This window comes from Theropithecus gelada, chromosome 2 (assembly GCF_003255815.1).
Source record: "Theropithecus gelada isolate Dixy chromosome 2, Tgel_1.0, whole genome shotgun sequence".
Lineage (NCBI taxonomy): Eukaryota > Metazoa > Chordata > Mammalia > Primates > Cercopithecidae > Theropithecus > Theropithecus gelada.
The window spans coordinates 36,004,861-36,025,718 of record NC_037669.1 but is presented as its reverse complement, the minus strand read 5'-3'; the positions used below and the strand labels follow the sequence as shown (position 1 = coordinate 36,025,718).

General features: G+C 39.5%; 1 protein-coding gene across 2 annotated transcripts in view; it reads left to right on the top strand.

Moving 5' to 3' along the window:
* LSAMP (limbic system associated membrane protein) overlaps positions 1-20,858 on the top strand; it is a 653,298-nt gene that overhangs the window by 332,324 nt on the left and 300,116 nt on the right. The gene's annotated exons all lie outside the window — the stretch shown is intronic.

Genomic DNA, 20,858 nt, shown 5'->3' with positions numbered 1-20,858 from the left:
TATGTTTGAGATCTAGAACAGAATAATGGGTTGTGGAGGGAGGTATTGAGGAGAGTATATGGCTCTGGCACCACAGGGTGGATAGGCAAAACAATATGGTTGATGAGGCACAGATTCTGAACTAACTTGCAAGCCTTGTCTAGTTTTAGGACAGGTAAAATGGGGAAATTGTAAGGGGAGTTTACAGGCTTTAAGAGGCCACGCTGTAACAGGTGAGTGATAACAGGCTTTAATCCTTTTAAAGTGTGCTGTGGGATGGTATATTGGCATTGAGTGGGGTAAGGGTGATTAGGTTTTAATGAGATGGTAAGGGGTTCATGATCAGTCGCCAAGGAGGGAGTAGAGGTATCTTATACTTGTGGGTTAAGGTGAGGAGATACAAGGGGAGGATGCAAAAGAGGCTTTGAACTGGGGAGAAAGGCAGCAATGAGGTGTGGCTGTAGCCCAGGAATAGTCAGGGAAGAAGATAATTTAGTTAAAATGTCTCAACCTAATAGGGGAGCTGGGCAGGTGGGGATAACTAAAAAGGAGTGTATAAAAGAATGTTATCCAAATTGGCACCAGAATTGGGGAATTTTAAGAAGTTTAGAAGCCTGGCCGTCAATATCCACAAGTTACGGAGGCAAGGGAAACAGGGCCCTTGAAAAAAAGGTAATGTGGAGTGGGTAGCCTCCATATTGATTAAGAAGGGGACGGACTTACCCTCCACTGTAAGAGTTACCCAAAGTGTCTGTGATGGTCCAGGAGGCTTCTGAGGCGATGGGGCAGTGTCAGTCTTGGGCCGCTAAGCCAAGAAGATCTGGGAAGGAGTCAGTCAGAGAGCCTTGGACCAGAGCTCCAGGGGCTCTGGGAGTGGCTGAGGGGCGAGTTGGACAGTCCAGTTTCCAGTGGGGTCCCGCACAGATGGGACACGGCTTAGGAGGAATCCCGGGCTGCGGGCATTCCTTGGCCCAGTGGCCAGCTTTCCGGCACTTGTAGCAAGCGCCTGGGGGAGGAGGTTCTGGAGGAACTCCTGGCAGCTGCGGTTCAGGCGTTTGGAGTTGTGTGCTGGAGATGTGGCTGGGGTTTGTCTCACAGTATAGGCAAGGAATTGCAACTGCGAAATAAGTTGCTACTTGGCTGCCTCTATTATTGTACACCTTAAAGGCGAAGTTCATTAAGTCCTGTTGTGGGGTTTGAGGGCCGGAATTTAACTTTTGGAGCTTTATTTAATGTTGGGAGCTCATAGGGTAATAAAATGTATATTGAAAATAAGACGGCCTTCTGACCTTTCAGGGCCTAGGGCTGTAAAGCATCTCAGGGTTGCTGCTAAATGGGCCATGAACTGGGCTGGGTTTTTCATATTTGATGAAAGAGAGCCTAAACGCTAAGTGATTTGGGAGAGGTCGGATAAAAGAAAAAGGAGCATTAACCGTGACTATGCCTTTAGCTCTAGCCACTTTTTTAAGAGGAAATTGTTGGGCAGGTGGGGGAGGGCTAGTCACGGAACGAAACTGTAAGCCAGACCAGGTGTGAGGAGGCGAGGTGATAAAAGGATTATAGGGTGGGGGAGCGGAGGCTGAGGAAAAATTGGGACTTAGCTTGACCTGGAGAGGAGGGGAGAGGTCAGATGGGTCTGTAGAAAAGGAAGATTAGAAAGACTCAGTAAGGCTTGAGATTGGGACTGAGGGGACAGGCGGGAGGGAAAGAAGGAAGATTTGGGATGAGTTGCATTGGGAACAGAGACTAGGGAGGGATCCATGTGTAAAAGAATGCCTCGACGTAAGGCACCTCAGACCATTTGCCCATTTTACGACAAGAATTATTTAGATGTTGTAGGATGGAAAAATCAAAAGTGCCGTTTTCTGGCTATTTGGAACTACTGTCAAGTTTGTATTGGGGTCAAGTACCATTGTAGAAGAAAATAAGGCATTTAGGTTTTAGGTTAGGTGTGAGTTGAAGAGGTTTTAAGTTCTTGAGAACACAGGATAAAGGAGGAATGGAGGGTAGAAGGTTGCCCATAGTGAAAGAGGCAAGCCCAGAGGAGAGAGTAGAGACACGGAGAGAAGGGGTTCGGGGGTTCTTACCCTCCAGAAAAGAGGGAAAGGGGTCGGGGCATGGAGAAAAGGGGTTGGGGCACAGAGATCAGAGGTTGGGGCACAGAAATAAGGGGTTGGCGTGCAGAGATAAGAGGTCAGGGTGCGGAAATAAGGGGTAAGGGTGCAGAGATAAGAGGTCAGGGCGTGGAATTAAGGGGTTGGGGCACAGAGATAAGAGGTCGGGGTGTGGAAATAAGGGGTTGAGAGGTTCTTGCCCCCCAAAAAAGCAGAGAAGGGGTAGAGACAGGGAAAGAAGGGGTCGGGGTTCTTGCCCCTTCCCCAGAAAAGGAGGACTTGCCACTAAGGGTGAAGAACCAAGGCAGGTGTCCCTGCATGGTCAGACACCTCTGAAACATGGGTGAATAATCAGAGGCGTCCCTGCAATGATTAAACACCAAGGGAAGGCTGCCTTCCCGTGTCCATTGCCGGTGGCGGAGTTTTGGGTCCATGGATAAAATGCATCTCCACGTCTCCTTCATCTCTACCAGAAAAGGAAAGGAACTAAAATGAAGAGAAGGGAAAGATTGAAGTGTGGTGTCAAGATGAAAGGAGAAAGAGGTTAATGGATAGTGAGAGAGGTTGAAGAAGAAGGCAAAAAGAGGCTGCTTACCCTATTTAAAATTGGTGAGATGTTCCTTGGGCTGGTGGGTCTGAGGACCCGAGGTCATAGGTGGATATTTCTCATGGAGCAAAGAGCAGGAGGACAGGGGATTGATCTTCCAAGGGAGGTCCCCTGATCCGAGTCACAGCACCAAAATGTCATGCAAGTCCGTGTGAAGAGACCACCAAACAGGCTTTGTGTGAGCAATAAAGCTTTTTAATCACCTGGGAGCAGGTGGGCTGAGTCTGAAAAGAGAGTCAGCAAAGGGAGATAAGGGTAGGGCTGTTTTATAGGATTTGGGTAGGTAAAGGAAAATTACAATCAAAGGGGGGCTGTTCTCTGGTGGGCAGGAATGGGGGTCACAAGGTGCTCAGTGGGGGAGCTTTTTGAGCCAGGATGAGCCAGGAAAGGGAATTTCACAAGGTAATGTCATCATTTAAGGCAAGGACTGGCCATTTTCACTTCTTTTGTGGTGGAATGTCATCAGTTAAGGCGGGGCAGGGCATTTTCACTTCTTTTGTGATTCTTTAGTTACTTCAGGCCATCTGGGTGTATATGTGCAAGTCACAGGGGATGCGATGGCTTGGCTTGGGCTCAGAGGCCTGACAATATATCCTTATTAACTTTTCATCTGACAGAGAAGGAATGTCTGTAAGGTCTTTTTGTGTAGTTTTGGGCCCCAGATGAGCACCAACTCTTAAAATGGTAGAGTGAGCAGACTTAGTATTATGAGGTAACATAAGAGAAATTGCATTTCTCAGTTTTAGAGAGACGTGAGGTAGTTCACTTGTGAGTGGATGGCAAAGAATCATACTGCAAGAAACATTATTTTCTACGCTATCTTAGTCCTGTGCAACTCCAGTATCTGACCTTTTATGTTGTTTTAAAATGGCAAAATGATATAATAGAAAGGGTCAGTTAATATTTGGTGCGAGGTTGTTAATCTCTTCAAATCTTTCTTTATCATAATACTAGATTTCTCCCTGATGAACAAAGCCTGGGTGAGCTGCATGGAAGAACATCAGGTGCAAGCCTAGTTTGCTTTGTTGACTGGTTGAATTTTTTTTAACATTGCCTTGGGCAGGTTTGCATCCAACAAGGTTAGCCTCCCAGAAACATTTTACTACACAATGGAGAGTGTTCTTCACTTATTCGTTGCTTGGGGGTAACAGGCTGAGCTGTTTTGCATTGAATATGTATCTTTTGATCATGTTTTATGTTCCTCTTACCGTTTTGTTGCTGTTAAGAGCTGGTGATTAGGATAAATCAGTAAGTGTCAACTGCCAGAAAGGTTTTGAAATTATGAGATTGGACTCTCTGGCCAGTGTTCATACTGAGTTCTGGGTGGGCCACGGAGGCCGTCTAGAACTCAGTGATGGGGAAACAAATCTATTTGGGCTTATTTAGAGAAAGCTTTCTACTTAATAAACAATGCATGCTTTGCCCACTTTCGTTCTGATTCTGTCCTCTCAGGGCATATTTCATAAAGTTCCTATTTTGTTACCCTCTGTCACAGTATTCTGTGATTCAGGTATTATGCAGAGGTAGAATGGTAAATCAGAAATTTTATTTTTGAAATTATCTTTATTGTTACAGAATTTTTTATTGAATACCCGTAGGATTTTTGTGCACTCAAATCATTACTGCACTGATACACTTAGAACAAATAAACTAGGGACTCTGACTTCCTTAATTTTACGGTCTAGCAGAGGTATAATTTTAATGTGAAGCATCATGTGACATGGCACAAGGTCTTATTTAGACAGAAGAATGTTCATAAAGAGTAAGGGACTCACATTGCATAAGAGCAAAAGGGGAAGGATATATAAATAAGCCATTTTCTCATGTCCTCAAAGCAAAGAATGTAGCCCCAAAAAAAAGATGGAATGAGAGGAAGTGACACAGAACACATGAACAAAAATATATGATACGTACACTGTTGTTTTTGTTTTTGTTTTTGTTTTTGTTTTGAGAAGGAGTCTCGCTTTGCCACCCAGGCTGGAGCACAGTGGCATAATCTCGGCTCACTGCAACCTCTGTCTCCCAGATTCAAGTGATTCTCATGTCTCAATCTCCAAGTATCAGCAACTATAATCATGTGATACTATGCCTGGCTAATTTTTGTATTTTTAGTAAAGATGGGGTTTTGCCATGTTGCCCAGGCTGGTCTCAAACTCCTGGCCTCAAGTGATGTGCCCACCTGAGCCTCCCAAAGTGCTGGGATTATAGGCGTAAGCCACTGTGCCCAGCCTACACTGTCTATTATATCAGTATATTCTAGTCTCAGGACAATGATCAATATAGTAAAGAAACTAGATAATCTACCTCTGACTAAAGCTATACACATCAATATTCTTGAAGTTTAAATATAAGGACATATGTTGATGAGCTAAAGTAGTAACTTCCTTTAGTAAAGTGTTTTTTTGTTTTTTGTTGTTGTTGTTTTTTGGGGTTTTTTTGTTTTTTGGTTTTTGGTTTTTGTTTTTTTTTTTTGCAGGGGGGAAATACTGTGATTGAGGATAAGAGAATAAGGACTTTAAGAAATATCTGTTTAGAGTGTGATAAAGAGCAAGGAATAAAAGACAATAACGTATTATTATTCATTTGATTGAGCTAAGCTCAGCTTACTTAAAAATATTTTGTTAAAACTTGCTGTATTAGTCTTATTTCTTAGAGAAACAAAGCCCATGGAAGATAGATAGATAGATAGATAGATAGATAGATAGATAGATAGATAGATAAAATTTAAAAATGACTCACATGATTATGGAAGCTGAGAAGTCTCAAAATCTACAGCCAGTAAGCTGAAGACTCAGGAGAGCTGATAGTGGAAACGGAATTTCAGTCCAAGTCCAAGTGCAAGGCAGGAGAAGACTAATGTCCTGGCTTGAAGGCAGATAATGAGAGATAGTTCTTTCTTACTTAGCCTGTTATTCTATTCAGGCCTTCAATGGATTAGGCAAGGCCTACCCACATTTGGGAAGATCAATCTGCTTTCTTAGTCTACAAATTCAAATGTTAATCTCATCCAGAAACACCCTCACAGACACATCCAGGAATAATGTTTAAACAAATGTCTAAGCACCACTTAGCCCAGTCAGTTAGACAAATAAAATTAATCTCATTCTAAATTTTTTCTTTTGCTTAATTCAGATTGCAGATTCAGACATGATATACAGAATTCTGAGATTGTGTTTTATAATAATCCAAGAAAATAAATATAGGATGATATTTACCAAAATTAAGTAATGAAACATAGTTTTATCTGAATAGCTACAGTGCCTCCTGTTGACTGAAAGAATATGGACTGTCTAAATTTTCATTGCCTCCCAGACAAAGGATCAGTGGAGAAAATTTTACTCTTTATCTCTTTATCAGCCTTCCTATTTTTCTTCTTGATCATATTATTACCTTAAAGGAAAAAATAATTGCTCATTTCACAGTGAAATCAAGTAGAGAAAGAAAAAATTTTAAAGTTCTGTGAGACCAAATTAACCTGCTTCAATAGATCGGTGAGAAAACTGATTATGATCTAATCACAATCCCTCTATAAACTCACAGGTGGTTAGTCCTCGGTGTGACATCTGAGTATGGATTAAAAAATATTTATTGGGATGCTTAAATGTAAGCCTCTAAGACAAGAGACACTAACAAAAGATAATACAAAAGTTCATAGTTAAGTCTACCAAATAGAGAAGGGGCATCAATATATTAGAAATCAGTTTTTGTTTTCACTCTTAAGCATATTTTTAGAACTTACTTGAGTTATGAAGTTTACCCTGCATATTGTATTTATTTTTTAATTTACTGTTTGGATGATAAGAAGAGATGTGTTAAAGAATACAAAATTACAGCTAGATAAGGGAAATAAGTTCTAGCACATTCTATACCACAATAGGATGACTAGGGTTAACAATAATATATCATTTCAAACAGCTAAAAGGAGGTTATTGAACCTTCTCAACACAAAGAAATTACAAATATTTGAGATGATGTATATGTTAACTGTCCTGATCTGATCGCTATACATTAAGTGTATTGAAACATCACATGTAATGAATATGCACAATTATTACATGTCAATTAAAAAAAATTAGAAGAGTGATACAAAATTTACTTTCACATATCTATTATAGTATAACATAGATGCATCATAGATATCATCATTTTTCTAGACCTAGAGGAGAAGAGAAAATGATAGGAGAAATTATAGGGAAATAAGATACCTGGTTTAGATTAGAAAAACATTTCTTGTCCTGTCACAATTCCTCCACTTTCAACACCACTTGGAATAGTAGGTTTTTTTCACCTTCAAGATATTTCAGAGTGGGGACACTCTTATGAATGTGAGATGAGAGGCAAAAAACAAAACAAAACAAAACAAAAAAAACACCAGACTCTCATATATGCATTCATCCATTGAGTAATTATCTAGAAACTTTTTTGTGTAAGGCACTTTGATAGGCAATAGAATTGCAAAAGTTGAGAAGACATGGTTTTGGCCCACTCTTAAAATACTGATGAAAGGCAGGAAAACAAAGACGTAAAATGCTAGCATAAGCTGAGAATCAACTAGGGAAATTGGAGAGAATGAATCACAGAGAAGGGCACATCTGAGATAGATTTTGTATAGTAAGCAGGAGCTTGCCAAACAAGACATTTTAGATAAAAAGGAAAAACCAGAGCTAGAAAAAGAGAGATTGAAGTCTGAACAAAGCATAAAATTCATAGCAAAAACAGTGTAATGTCAAGAGATCGGGCTGGAAAACTAGGTTAAGTGAACTGATATTTTACTGATCTATTTGGATTTTTACAGGTAAAAAGACCACGGACATTTAAATAAGATGAGTACGTGATCAACTTTATGTATGTACATTCTTTTCACTATGAAAGACACATGGAATAGCTGTGGGTAAGGGGATACAGTATCACAGACTAAAACACCAGTTGGAAATCTGTGTAGTGATGCTGGTAACAAATGACAAGGCACTGAACAATGGCAGCGGAAGTGATGATGGAGAGTAGAGGTCAATTTATGAAAATCCCAAAGGTGGTGTGTGCTAAAAGTTTTTTAAAATATTTTTTAAGCAATTAGAAAAAATGTAAAATAATATGTGACTACATAAGACACATGAAGAAGAAGAAGGAAATAAGAATAACTTTGGCCGGGCACGGTGGCTCATGTCTGTAATCCCAGCACTTTGGGAGGCTGAGGCAAGCAGATCACTTGAGGTCAGGAGTTTGAGACCAGCCTGGCCAACATGTTGAAACCCTGTCTCTACTAAAAATGCAAAAAATTAGCCAGGTGTGGTGGTGTGCACCTGTCATCCCAGCTACTCGCGAGGCTGAGGTGGAGGATTGCTTGAACCTGGGAGGCAGAGGTTGCAGTGAGCCAAGATCGTGCCATTGCATGCCAGCCTGAATGACTCTGTACCCCATCCCCCACCCCCCAAAAAAAGAACAATTCTGTGGATACTAGCATAAATTTATAGATGAAATAGAGTTCCATTAACTGATAACAGGGAATTTAGAATAAGAACCAGAGTAAAGTGGAAGATGATGAGTTTCAGCTCAGGACATGTTGAATTTGAGGTACCTTCAAATATCTACATGAAGCAGCTGAGTATGCCGTTTTAGATTTCAATCATATTAAGTGTAATTAAAGCCAAAAGTGTATTAGGAGTGCTCTGTGAGGTCAGGAGAAAAGATAAGTACAATCCTGGAGAAAAACAATGTATAAAAATGTGCATGGAGAAAGAGGAGACAATTATGGAAATTGAGAAATTGTGAGAGAGTTAGGAAGAAAAACAAGAAAATGAAGACACGGTGATGACTTGTGCTGAAAGCTTTGAAGAGGTTACGTAGGACAAATACTTCAGATAAATTCACTGGATGTCACAATCAGTAGACTATCACCATCATTCTAAGAGTGGTCGTGATAGAGCCAGACAAAGGTGACTCATCCTTGAGGGAGACTGGACATTATGAATTAGTCCATATAATTCCTGCTGGTAGGTCAGGTTCCTGCAGAATATTAAGATTTCAACAAAATTTCTGGTGTTGTGTCAAGGGGTCTTGACTGTATATGGCAATAATTAACCCAGGAAAAATAAGGGAACAATTTCAAAAGAACACTTTATTAATCTCCATGTAGATTTAGCTCTTTCCCTCCCTCTATCTGTCCTTTCACTTAATAGTCATATTTTGGGAGTCTTTGTGAGGGAAAATGCCTCTTCTTTAACATAATTTCAAATTCCATAGTAGCCCAGGGACAGAGCGAGTGAGAAGGTGGTATACAACTGCTCTGAGGCTAAAGAGATGGTACTTTTGAATCATAGAGTTCTTCTTAGAATTCAGAATGTGACCTTCATCCTGAAGCATCTGCAGTTCTCTCTTTAATTCAGACTGACTGTGAAATTTCTGAAGGAACTTACATGGTGAATGCAGTAGTACAAGGGGGTGATAGCCTTTGACTTCTTCTCTCTCCCAAATCCAGATACCAGTTACCTCCCTTCGCTTTCATCACCTTACCAGTGTTAGTGCTTTATGTAGGTTGGAGATTGTAGTTGCAATCATTCTTCAGTTTTCTTTGTACAGTTTGAGTGGGCTGAGTTCATTAGAAGAGCTCTCCCAGATGGGCTTTCATTTCAAACTCATCAGCTCTTGCTTTTATTCCCATTTGTCTAAAGTTCTTTTTGATCATCCGGCTCCAACTCCCATTTACGACCTGATTGTTGATCTGTTCAAGAGAAACAGAGCTCCAGCAGAAGGGGGGAAAAATGCTTTGGGGAGAGAAAGAAGAAAAACACACACACATAGGTTGTCACACAAAGATGAAGTCCTCCTCACACCATTGTCCTTTGGAAGATAATGCTGAAGAAAATAAATAATTTTGGAAATAGAAACAACTAGGAGATGAGGTGGGGGAAAGTGTGCGATGGAAAAGCAAACATGGAAGTCATAAAAATTATTACAATTATAATTCTCCATGTGAGAAGTGTCCTGGATTTATTTAGTTATTTATTTATTTATTGAGACAGAGTTTCACTCTTATTGCCAAGGCTGGAGTACAATGGCGCAATCTCAGCTCACCACAACCACAGCCTCCCGGGTTCAAGTGATTCCCCTGCCTCAGCCTCCTGAGTAGCTGGGATTACAGGCATGTGCCACCACGCTCAGCTAATTTTGAAATTTTACTAGACACCTCCATGTTGGTTAGGCTGGTCTCGAACTCCTAATCTCGAGTGATCCTCCTGCCTCAGCCTCCCAAAGTGCTGGGATTACAAATGTGAGCCACCACGCCTGGCCTCCTTGTGATTTATATGCATCCATCAGTGCTCTATCGGCTTCTTGTCATCTGGGGGAGAAGACCACTACATTTCCTTTGCCTGTGATAGATCTGTTTGATTATATCTCCTTCAGTTTGCAGCTTCTGGAGTCCCCTATTTCACATTTATTTCCACAAACTACATTTCAAAAATAAAGACTGCTGGCCAGGTGTGGTGGCTTATGCCTGTAATCCCAGCACTCTGGGAGGCCAAGGTGGGTGGATAACCTGAGGTCATGAGTTTGAGACCAGCCTGACCAACATAGTGAAACCCCATCTTACCTAAAAATACAAAATTAGCCAGATATGGTGGTGGATGCCTGTAATCCCAGCTACTTGTGAGGCTGAGGCAGGAGGCTTGAACCTGGGAGGCCGAGGTTGCAGTGGGCCGAGATCACACCATTGCACTTCAGCCTTGGCAACAAGAACAAAACTGTGTCTAAAAGAAAAAAAAACAAAAAGACTTATTTTGTTCTTCATATGCACCTGCCTTTATCTTTGTCTCTTTTACCTCTACCTCTACCAGGGAAGGCAAACCAGAGAGTAGAGCCATTTTCTAATGGTAGTCCTGAAGACAGTCTCATTACTTACTTACTTACGTGCTTACATACTTATGATGTGTTAACTTTGTTATAACATACATGTTGTATCTATTAATTGTCATGTCTTAGAGGGCATAATTGGATCTGAATTATGTCTAGATGCATGTAATGTAATGATGAGTCATATTATAATGTGGTTCAGCTCCAATGATAACATTTACATAATGGTATATATGACAAGACTATAAAGTAAGGGGCTGGGTTTTCAAGTGAGCCTTGTGGAAAACAGTCCCCTGACTTTACAGCCATGCCTCATACATCACAATGCTCATCCCAAGTGCATTGTGGTTTATTGCAAGCACTTTTCTTTTTCCTTACTACTGGAATGAGATAAAGTATAAACCCTATATGGAAAAGACCATATTTTTTTCTATCTAGAACTTAGCATGCTTTTGATATTTGTAATGATGCAGAGGTAACACAATTTTCTTCAAATAGCTGTGGAATTATTTTTAATTGCATAGTGAGTAAAGTTTTTAACTACAAATCTGAGCTACAATTCCAAGACTAATTTTACTCTTTCAAAGGTACAACCAAAGGCAGTTTTTTCTCTTTCCAAATGAGAGGTATTTTTCACAGAGAACAAAGCCTCAGAGAGAGAATCAAAACAAAAGCAAAATTTAAAGTTGTTTCTCATCCTCTCTCAACTGTATAGGGAGGAAAGAGGAGAATTTGTAGTTCAAAAGAGAGGAAAAAGTTGTAGATTCTTGCTACTTTAGTGAGCATATAATTGCCACTCAGTCACTGAGGAGACAGAACAGGCCTTGTTCTTGCAACCTGAGAGTCCTCAAAGCATAGGGTGTGCTTCATCCAATTCAGGAGGAACCCTAGTTCAGCCAGAAGACCTCAGGGGATCACAAAGCACAGCATGGGCCTCTATTTCAGCTACCCTAGAGAAACAGGCATGTATGAGTTCTGATGAAACTAAGTGGATCTGGTTGAAAGTGGTGACACAATTAAGGCCTGTGCTGTCTATGCACAGGGATCCCAAAAATCCTTTGAAAGTGTTCCAAAGATGGCATGAGATCCTCAGTTTACACCATTGCACTATAACCATGCTGCATCATCCTGCTCTTGATTTAAATTCTGTGGGCTGTAAGAGGCCGCTTGCTAACCAGAGGGACCAAGGGGCTGTCAGATGCAAGACAGCCCAAGCCCCTAAAAGGGAGTTTCCCTGAAAATGCCTATTAATAAGCAAGGATTAGATTGAGTCACAATATCCGGGAGCTGCTGGATTCATCCCCAAAATGAGGTTTCTACAGAATGAATGACAAAGATTTGAATTATGGAAGGATATGGAAACAAAAATGCATCAGGATCTTCCAGAGCTCTCTGTGTACTCCAAATATATCCTGTTAAATAGTCACAACAATCTGAGGAAGTAGTTACTACTCCTGTCTTGCAGAAGAAAAACCCTGAAGCTCTTCAAAAATATTGGACACATTAGGTCCAGGCACTGCTCTATATGTTTTTTTTTAAAAAACCTTTTAAACATTACTAGTGCCAAACGAGGTAGATACTATGATCATCTTCATTTTATAGCTTAGGAAACACATGCACAGAGAGGATAAACAAATGTCCCAAAACCACAGAGCAAGTATGTGGTGAAGCTAGAATTTAGAGCAGAAAATTGGCTTTGCAGCCTGAAGCCATCACCACCTCACCATGCTGCCTTTCTTTGCTAAATAACTGGCCTAAAGCTACTAAACTACTGAACCCATAACTTTTCCACTTCACCACTTACAAAATAAGGAAGAATTTTGAGTTGTGATGTGATTAAGAAGAGAATGATTTATTTTTCTGACATGATCCAGACTCTTGGAAAGATCCTAGAAGAGCTGTTTCCAACCACTTATAAATGTTCCTGGGATTGACTCTAACTCCAGCTGTGACTGGGACAGAAATCAGTTCTCTCCTGGTCTCAGTCTCAATATTTATCTCTTTTTGGAATTTATGTCTTATTTTTCCCATTTATTTCTTCTATGTGAATGTAGAGACAGCACAGTTCATGTGACAAGAATAGGAATAAAGATGGTCCTAGAAGACACAGTTTGTGGAGACACACTCAGGGCTTAATTGGGTGGTCCTGTTTCTTTTCCATCCACTCTTCTCTTAACCTCTACCATCTACATGGATATGCAACTACGCTTCTTCAAAAAGGTGATTCTGAAATGTAGTCATGCATGTATCATATATAACGATGCATGTATGGCTGGACAAGGTGTTCTTTAGTGATAGTAAGAGACAAAAAGCATGTCTATGGAGGCCTTTTCATTGCTCCAGGAATTGCACACCTTATCTATGTTTTGCCATTTGCCACGGTGAACTTTTTGCACTTTCAGGTGATGATCATTATAGTAAGTGGTAGCCTAATCACAGAAAGGGTGCTTTCACAGTAAAGCACATGTGAATAACTAATGAAAGTTTGGCATTTAGAGAAATACGTGATTTATCTGAGAGTCTAGGTAATATATATTTAGTGGGTTTCATCATACTACAAAATATAAAGAGATTAATTTTTTCAATGTGACCTAGAGAAATCAATGTTTTTCCTTTAGTTATCTCTCTTATATGACTGGGTTTTTTTGTTTGTTTGTTTGTTTGTTTGTCCTTTACAATGAGATACTATGAATATAAGCATATATATAGCTTTGCATTTTATGAAATGTTTCTATCTACATCACCTCATTTGATTTAAAGAACTAACCTGAGAATGGTTCTAAGGGGTTGAACAGGTATCATTAGCCCCATCTTACTTACGAAGAAACTAAGATAAAGAAAAGTTAAATGACTTATCTGTGTTCCAATAGTAAATAGGCTGCAAGGCCAGAACTAAAATGAGCCTCTTCAGGAGCTAAACTGTTTGTTTTTTACACTAGCACTCCATTAGCAGTATACAGATTTCTGAATCATTGTGGCCAGCAATATATTTACATGAATCTAGTTCCTGTGGGTTTACTACCTCTGTATTCTACTACCAGGGTGTTCTTACTCTGCCCTGACCATCCATTACTACTTCCATGTGTGTGCATGTACACATATGCATGTAACCATTTGTACATGAATGTGTGCAAAGAAGCAAAGGTGAGGGGAGATAATCTGATCATGCAGATGCTGTCATAGTGTTAACTGGTCTACAATTTGGTATAAATCTAGAGAAGTCAACCATTAGCAAACTAACATTAGGGTCTGGGTCAAGTGGATGAAGATGAGGAGAAGAGACATGCACAACAGCAAGAGAATGATGCCAAGAGAGCAAACAGGGGTCCAACCAGAGGCCAAGTGTGAAAAGAACTAAAGCTAGGAGCAAGGAAGTTAAGGAGTTGAAGGTTTTAGTTGCAGCAGAGGCTAACAGGGCTCCTGAGTGTCAGCAGTGAATTCCCACAGTTCTTTTTTTATTTCTAATTGACTCTAATCTTAGAAAATGGTAATGAAGCAAAAAGATGATCCAAAATGATTGATGATTTAAAATTCCTTAAATTTGGTTTTTAACTAACTTGGTATTTATTTTTTTGATGTGTTTGCATAGTTGTTGGAATTCATCATACTTAAAATAATGTTATAAAACCAGACTAAGGACTTCTGACTCAGGAGAATCTGGGATATTTTCATACTTTATTCCATTCTCTGCTTAGAATTTTTCTGATTCCACATTTTAATGCTGGGAATATATAGCATCACTTCCCAGACCAATTATCTTTCCTTCTAGAGTGAAGTGATTCTATGATAGTTTTGCTGATTCACTAAGGGTTTTATTTGTAGGATTGAAGTTATAAGGCAAACAGCATCAAAATAACATTCTTAAAGACATCCTTCCCATCCACATCTTGAATCTTTCCACATCTTACAAAAGAGGGAGATTCACAAATGTGAAAAATAATAAAGGTCAATGAAAAAGTTTTCTGATGAACAAAGACTAATTTTTTTTAAAAAATCAATTTTCTCCAACTGATTCTCCTTTACCTATCCTGGGTGTTAGGAAACAATTACATCATTTTATGATTATGAAACTAAAAACAACAAAAGGGGCATGATTAACTACTAACTTATAGCCATTAAGTATTAACTTATAACCAGAGCCTCACTAGGCCTCACTGTTGTGCCTTTGTCATGAACTTTGCTGCTGACAATTAAGTATGTGTAAATTAAAAAGCATGAGCCTATGAAAACACACTACTGCACTTTAGATATTTGTCCTGTGCTTCTGGATATGTAAACCAAGAGAAAGACATCTGTATCTGGGTATTTCAACCTCGATCCTGTCAACATTTTGGATAAGATACATCTTTGTGATGGGGGCTGTCCACGGCATTGTAGGACATTTATCAGCACCCCTGGCCTCTCCCTACTAGAAACCAATAGCAACACCCCCTCCCTAGTTGTGACAACCAAAAAATGCCTCCAGATATTGCCAGTGTCATCTAGGGGCACAAATTGCCTTCACTTTGGAACTACTTATCTAACTATTCTTTCTTAAGAAACAAATAGATTTCTCTTACCCATCCAGTTACACTGCTCCCAGACTCTGCAACGTATAAATATGAGTATAGATAACTGGTAAGAGATTATATAAAATGTATTTATTGTTATCAGTGAATAAATACCAGATTATACTCTTAAGAAAAGAAGGAAATTTATGCAAGGCCAAGTCTAGATAAATTTGAATCCTAAGTTGGCATGTTTTTTAGCAGTTATTAATGCTTGTTAAATATGAAATGTGTCCAGCAGCAATTGAACAGGCTTAATATCTGGTAGATACGTATCAATTACATCATAGATATCTTGTCAGTACATATGCTATTAAGTAATCTGTTGGTACAAACTGATTTTAGCATTTCTTTTCTACCTCCAGTTATATTCATTTTTAAGCAGTATAAACCCCACTCTTGTGCAATGTTACTAGAATTGTCAATGTACCTGTTTGTGTAAGTCTGCATAACAGACTTGGTATAAAGTGTTTGAAGAAATTCAATGCTGAAGATTTGTATGGGTTGGCCGGGCGCGGTGGCTCAAGCCTGTAATCCCAGCACTTTGGGAGGCCGAGACGGGCGGATCACGAGGTCAGGAGATCGAGACCATCCTGGCTAACATGGTGAAACCCCGTCTCTACTAAAAAATACAAAAAACTAGCCGGGCGCGGTGGCGGGCGCCTGTAGTCCCAGCTACTCGGAAGGCTGAGGCAGGAGAATGGCGTGAACCCGGGAGGCGGAGCTTGCAGTGAGCAGAGATCCGGCCACTGCACTCCAGCCTGGGCGGCAGAGCAAGACTCCGTCTCCATACAAAAAAAAAAAAAAAAAAAAAAAAAAAAAAAAGATTTGTATGGGTGCATTGATTTTTTGTGACAGTTTTATGGAATCAAATATACTAAACAAAGAAGATAAAGAATTGTGTACTTACCTTTCCTAACTTTTTTTTAGAGATGATTTTTTAAAAATCATAGGTTTACAGTTCAGGTAGGTAACCCATCTGATATTCAAGGGTTCATGATTAACGCAAGCAACCTACTAAGCACTTAGTTAGGATATGATACTTTTTTTCAGTTTTTCACATACAATATAGATCTTCTAGTTCCGAGAGATGATCTTTCTTTGTAGTGGACATGGGAACACATTTTTTCTCTCCTTTACTTTCATTTTAATACCACACTCAATAATTCTTTTAAAATTTCCCTTTATATCTGATAACTTTAATTATTTCTTAAAAAATATTAAAGTAGTAATCCATCTTTACTGTGCCTATTAGATAATTAATGAATATTTTATAATTGACCTAATGCAATTTGTTAAATTCATCTTGTTTATTCCACATTTCAGCAAGTATCTACTATGCACGTGGTATTTATGCTGCTAGGCTCAGTGAGGGCTCCAGAGGTGAATTACAAGAAGGTCACTGTCTTAATAAGCTTATGAGAAAAGATGAGTGCAAATAACTCTTTTTTTTTTTTTTTTTTTTTTTTTTTTTTTTNCCACCCAACTTGGATATAATTTGTTATCTTTTCTTTTTTTTTTTTGAGATGGAGTCTTACTGTGTCGCCCAGGCTGGAGTGCAGTGGCCGGATCTCAGCTCACTGCAAGCTCCGCCTCCCGGGTTCACGCCATTCTCCTGCCTCAGCCTCCCAAGTAGCTGGGACTACAGGCGCCCGCCACCTCACCCGGCTAGTTTTTTGTATTTTTTAGTAGAGACGAGGTTTCACCGTGTTAGCCAGGATGGTCTCGATCTCCTGACCTCGTGATCCGCCCGTCTCGGCCTCCCAAAGTGCTGGGATTACAGGCTTGAGCCACCGCGCCCGGCCCGAGTGCAAATAACTCTAATGCGATGTGGAGTATGATAAGGTCATAAAAAGAAAGTTTTAAGAAGGTTACACTGACAAGAGAAGATTTTCTGGAGAGGTGGCATTTTGTAGCATATGTCCATGTCCTCAGCTGCCTTCCATAAAACCCACCCAAAGTGGAAGGATAGTCTCTGATCTTCTCCTCGTGGCACTAACACTCACTGTCATTAGGGTCCAGTTCTTTCTTTTTTTTTTTTTTTTTGAGACTGAGTCTGGCTCTGTCGCCCAGGCTGGAGTGCAGTGGCCGGATCTCAGCTCACTGCAAGCTCCGCCTCCCGGGTTTACGCCATTCTCCGGCCTCAGCCTCCCGAGTAGCTGGGACCACAGGCGCCCGCCACTTCGCCCGGCTAGTTTTTTGTATTTTTTAGTAGAGACGGGGTTTCACCGTGTTAGCCAGGATGGTCTCGATCTCCTGACCTCGTGATCCACCCGTCTCGGCCTCCCAAAGTGCTGGGATTACAGGCTTGAGCCACCGCGCCCGGCCGGGTCCAGTTCTTTCTAAACCTGGGAATTATTTGCAACATAATGTGTTCCTCAAGACAACATTCTATTAAAACAACACATAACACTAACAAGTTTTTGAAATACATCTCTTCATCTTCCTGCTTTAGCCCAGGCTGATTTTGGAGATAAAATCATTAAGTACAAAGTTTAGAACTAAACTGCAGCAACATTCTAGGTAGGTGATAATTCATTATTATCATATTATAATAGCATGGCCCAAGAATTCTCATTTACTCCACAAGCCTGCCTGATGCACAGTTGAGCCAGCATACCTCTGAGATGCAAGCCCATGATGCTTATTGGTGAGTCAGTGAATGCTGGGAACCTGGGTCTGTATTTATATCAGCATTTCTTATTTCCAGATAGCCGGGTGGTCTGTCATTACACTGTATGACTAGTTATTATCTCTTAATAAACATAGACCCTACAAATTGAAACTACTGATTTTGGTTTACTATATTTTCTCTTTTCTTTTCTTTTCTTTCCTTTTTTACAAGGTCTCACTCTGGCCAGGCTGGAGTGCAGTGATGTGATCATAGCTCACTGCAGCCTCGAACTCCTGAGTTCAAGTGGTCGTCCTACCTCCAGCCTCCCAAAGAGCTGGGATTACAGGCATGCGCCACCGTGCCTGGTCCTACCATCTTTTTTTATGTGTACTTTTTATGATAAAAAATAGTTGCCACCTTAAATTAAGATTTTGAAATTAAGAAAATATTTAGTTCTGGAATTGCATTATTCCTTTACTCATTTTTTATTAAGAAAGTTTTAGTCACATTATAGAAGGATCATTTTCTAGTTTACAGAGCTAATACATTTATTTTGCAGCTATTGAGTATATAAAAAGGAACCCTGAAAGATCTGGAGAAGTGGTTTCGTTTTTAAAAACACTATACTGTATTGTGTTCTGGTGCTTGGAGTTTGACTAACCATCTGAGTTAGTAAAAAGTATATGTGTATTCTAATATACTATTCACTTGTTTGTCAGTAAAAGATGAATTTTAAAAATAAATATGGATAAAACCCAAAGCAAAAATAAGGTGCTATGTAAATTGTCATAACAAAATTTCCACATAATACATTGTTTAATTAGATGCACTTTTATGTATCTGGCAATTTTGCTGAAATAGTCAATTCTCTAGGTAAGATGGAGCTGAACACCCTCAAATAATAATTTAGAATAATAATCTGTATGATTTTAACTTTTCCATGAATGAAAATTGCTAAAATGTCAAAGGACCATAAAGACCCGACTTATAAATTTTACCTTATGTTGTTAAAGAAATCTGTCCAATTTATTTGTGGATGCTATAGGACTAGGGATGGGGACGTGGAATATAGGTTACCAAATGTCCTGTGTCTGCATGTGTAACCCAGTTAGTTCGCAGGACAGACATTTATCAAATGCCTTTTTTATCCCAGATTAGTTATTGGTGGTATCCAAATGAGCAAGGTAAAAATTTGCTATTTTTATTGGATTCACAGGCCATATTTATGTAGTCTATATTATATAGTACTTTTTCTTTCAAAGTGAACAGATTGGAGCCATATTTGGGGCTAAGAGGCATTCAGAATACATCTATAATGTAGCAAATCTGGCCGTAAGCTGTGCAGATGAGAAACATGCACAAGGAAAAATGATAGAAGATTTAAAACACATTTACATAGGTAAATTTCTATCCTTCTTAGTAGAATAGAAAAAACATGGTAAATCTACATTCAACAATTTCTTAATGGTCTAGAGTAAGACAGCAAACATCCTATTAATTAATTCATCAATGATTTTACATTCAGAGATGCTGCAAACATCACCAAGAACAGAGAAATGATGCCACAAGAGAGGAGAACAGCAAAAGTAAAACTGAGTCTGGAATGAGGCAGCAAGCATTCATGAAGTTAAGTTGGTGCTCATGATAAAAGGCCTCTAAATTATTAAACACATAAATTATACTCAATAATATATGCATGACAGAGAAGCGCATACTGGGAAATGGAGATATTAAATGATACCTAAATCTAGTTATGTTTATGAAAACAAATAGGTAAAGAAGAAAAGTAAGACCTGTGTATCTTGGCACCTAACTTATTAAGTCAAATTCTTACTCTAGGGTCAGGCATGGTGACTTATGACCATAATCCCAGTGCTTAGGGAGGCCAAGTTGGGTAGATCACTTGAGACTAGCCTGGACAACATAGCAATAACCCCATCTCTAAATTTTTTTTTTTTTAATTAGCTAGTCCTGCTGACATGCACCTATAATCCTAGCTATCTAGGAGGCTGAGTCAGGAGGATTGCTTGAGCCCAGTAGTTTGAGGCTGCAGTGAGCTATGACCAGGCCACTGCTCTCTAGTCTTGGTGACCCAACAAGACCTGTCTCAAAAAAAAAAAAAAAAAAATTCTTCCTCTAAATAACATATACAATTCATTTAAAATTAGTAGGATAAGGAGGTCTTTGTATTACACCATAGATGGAGTATGTAAAAAGACTTAGCTTTTCTCTTTCTTATAAGAGACACAGTTGGCCTTTATATTCCCATGTGGACAGCCTAGGGGTTATGCATCAATTTTCTGTCTATGTTTAGTTGTTTTGACCTGAGAGAAAAACTGGATTTTATTTGGTTTAGAAAATACAGGGGAACAGGGTGTCTTAATTGTCCTGCTGTGGTGCTTGTGGCTCTTTCTGTTCATTCCCTCCTGCCCCCGAGTGTTGAGCAGCTGGCTTTGCAGCTGTGAACAGGGTTTGGGACATCTCCCTATGGGGTAGACATAAATCTTGCCACAGGGATGCAGACAGAAGGTTTTGTTTCTGTTTTTGTTTTCTGCTAGATTCTTCCATTGCAAGACCCTTGCTGGAACTGAAGGAGAAAACCATACTCCCCAAAAAGTATTTATCCCTCCTTCACTAAATCATGTTCTTTGCCCCTTTCTTTCAAATTTCAGAAAGAGACCCTTTTACATTTTTTAAAGCAGTCATTCAAATAAGCGTTATTCCTTTACCCTTTTTGATATATTGGTCAATGAACGACAAAATTGTCTTCTTCATCTTTGTTAAAGATTGCCTGCATTCAGTATGACCAGAAATGCTGTTAGCAACCTAACTTGCCATCAAACAAGCTTCTGCCTTCAGCAGCTGGAACCAAACTTATGCCAGATGATGTTTGCTTTGATTTCCTTGTCATAACACCTATCCCCTTATGCTTGGATCTGCTCACACAATTTTTACTCCTGGAAGTGGGCATTCCAAACTTGTAAAGATTAGAAGTAAACTCAGAAGTCTAGTCTAATTCCTATAATGGTGGAGTATAACTTTAATCTATCATTACACAATACTATAGGAAATACTTACAAAAGAGTAAACACAGGGCCGGGCACGGTGGCTGACACCTGTAATCCCAGCACTTTGGGAGGCCGAGATGG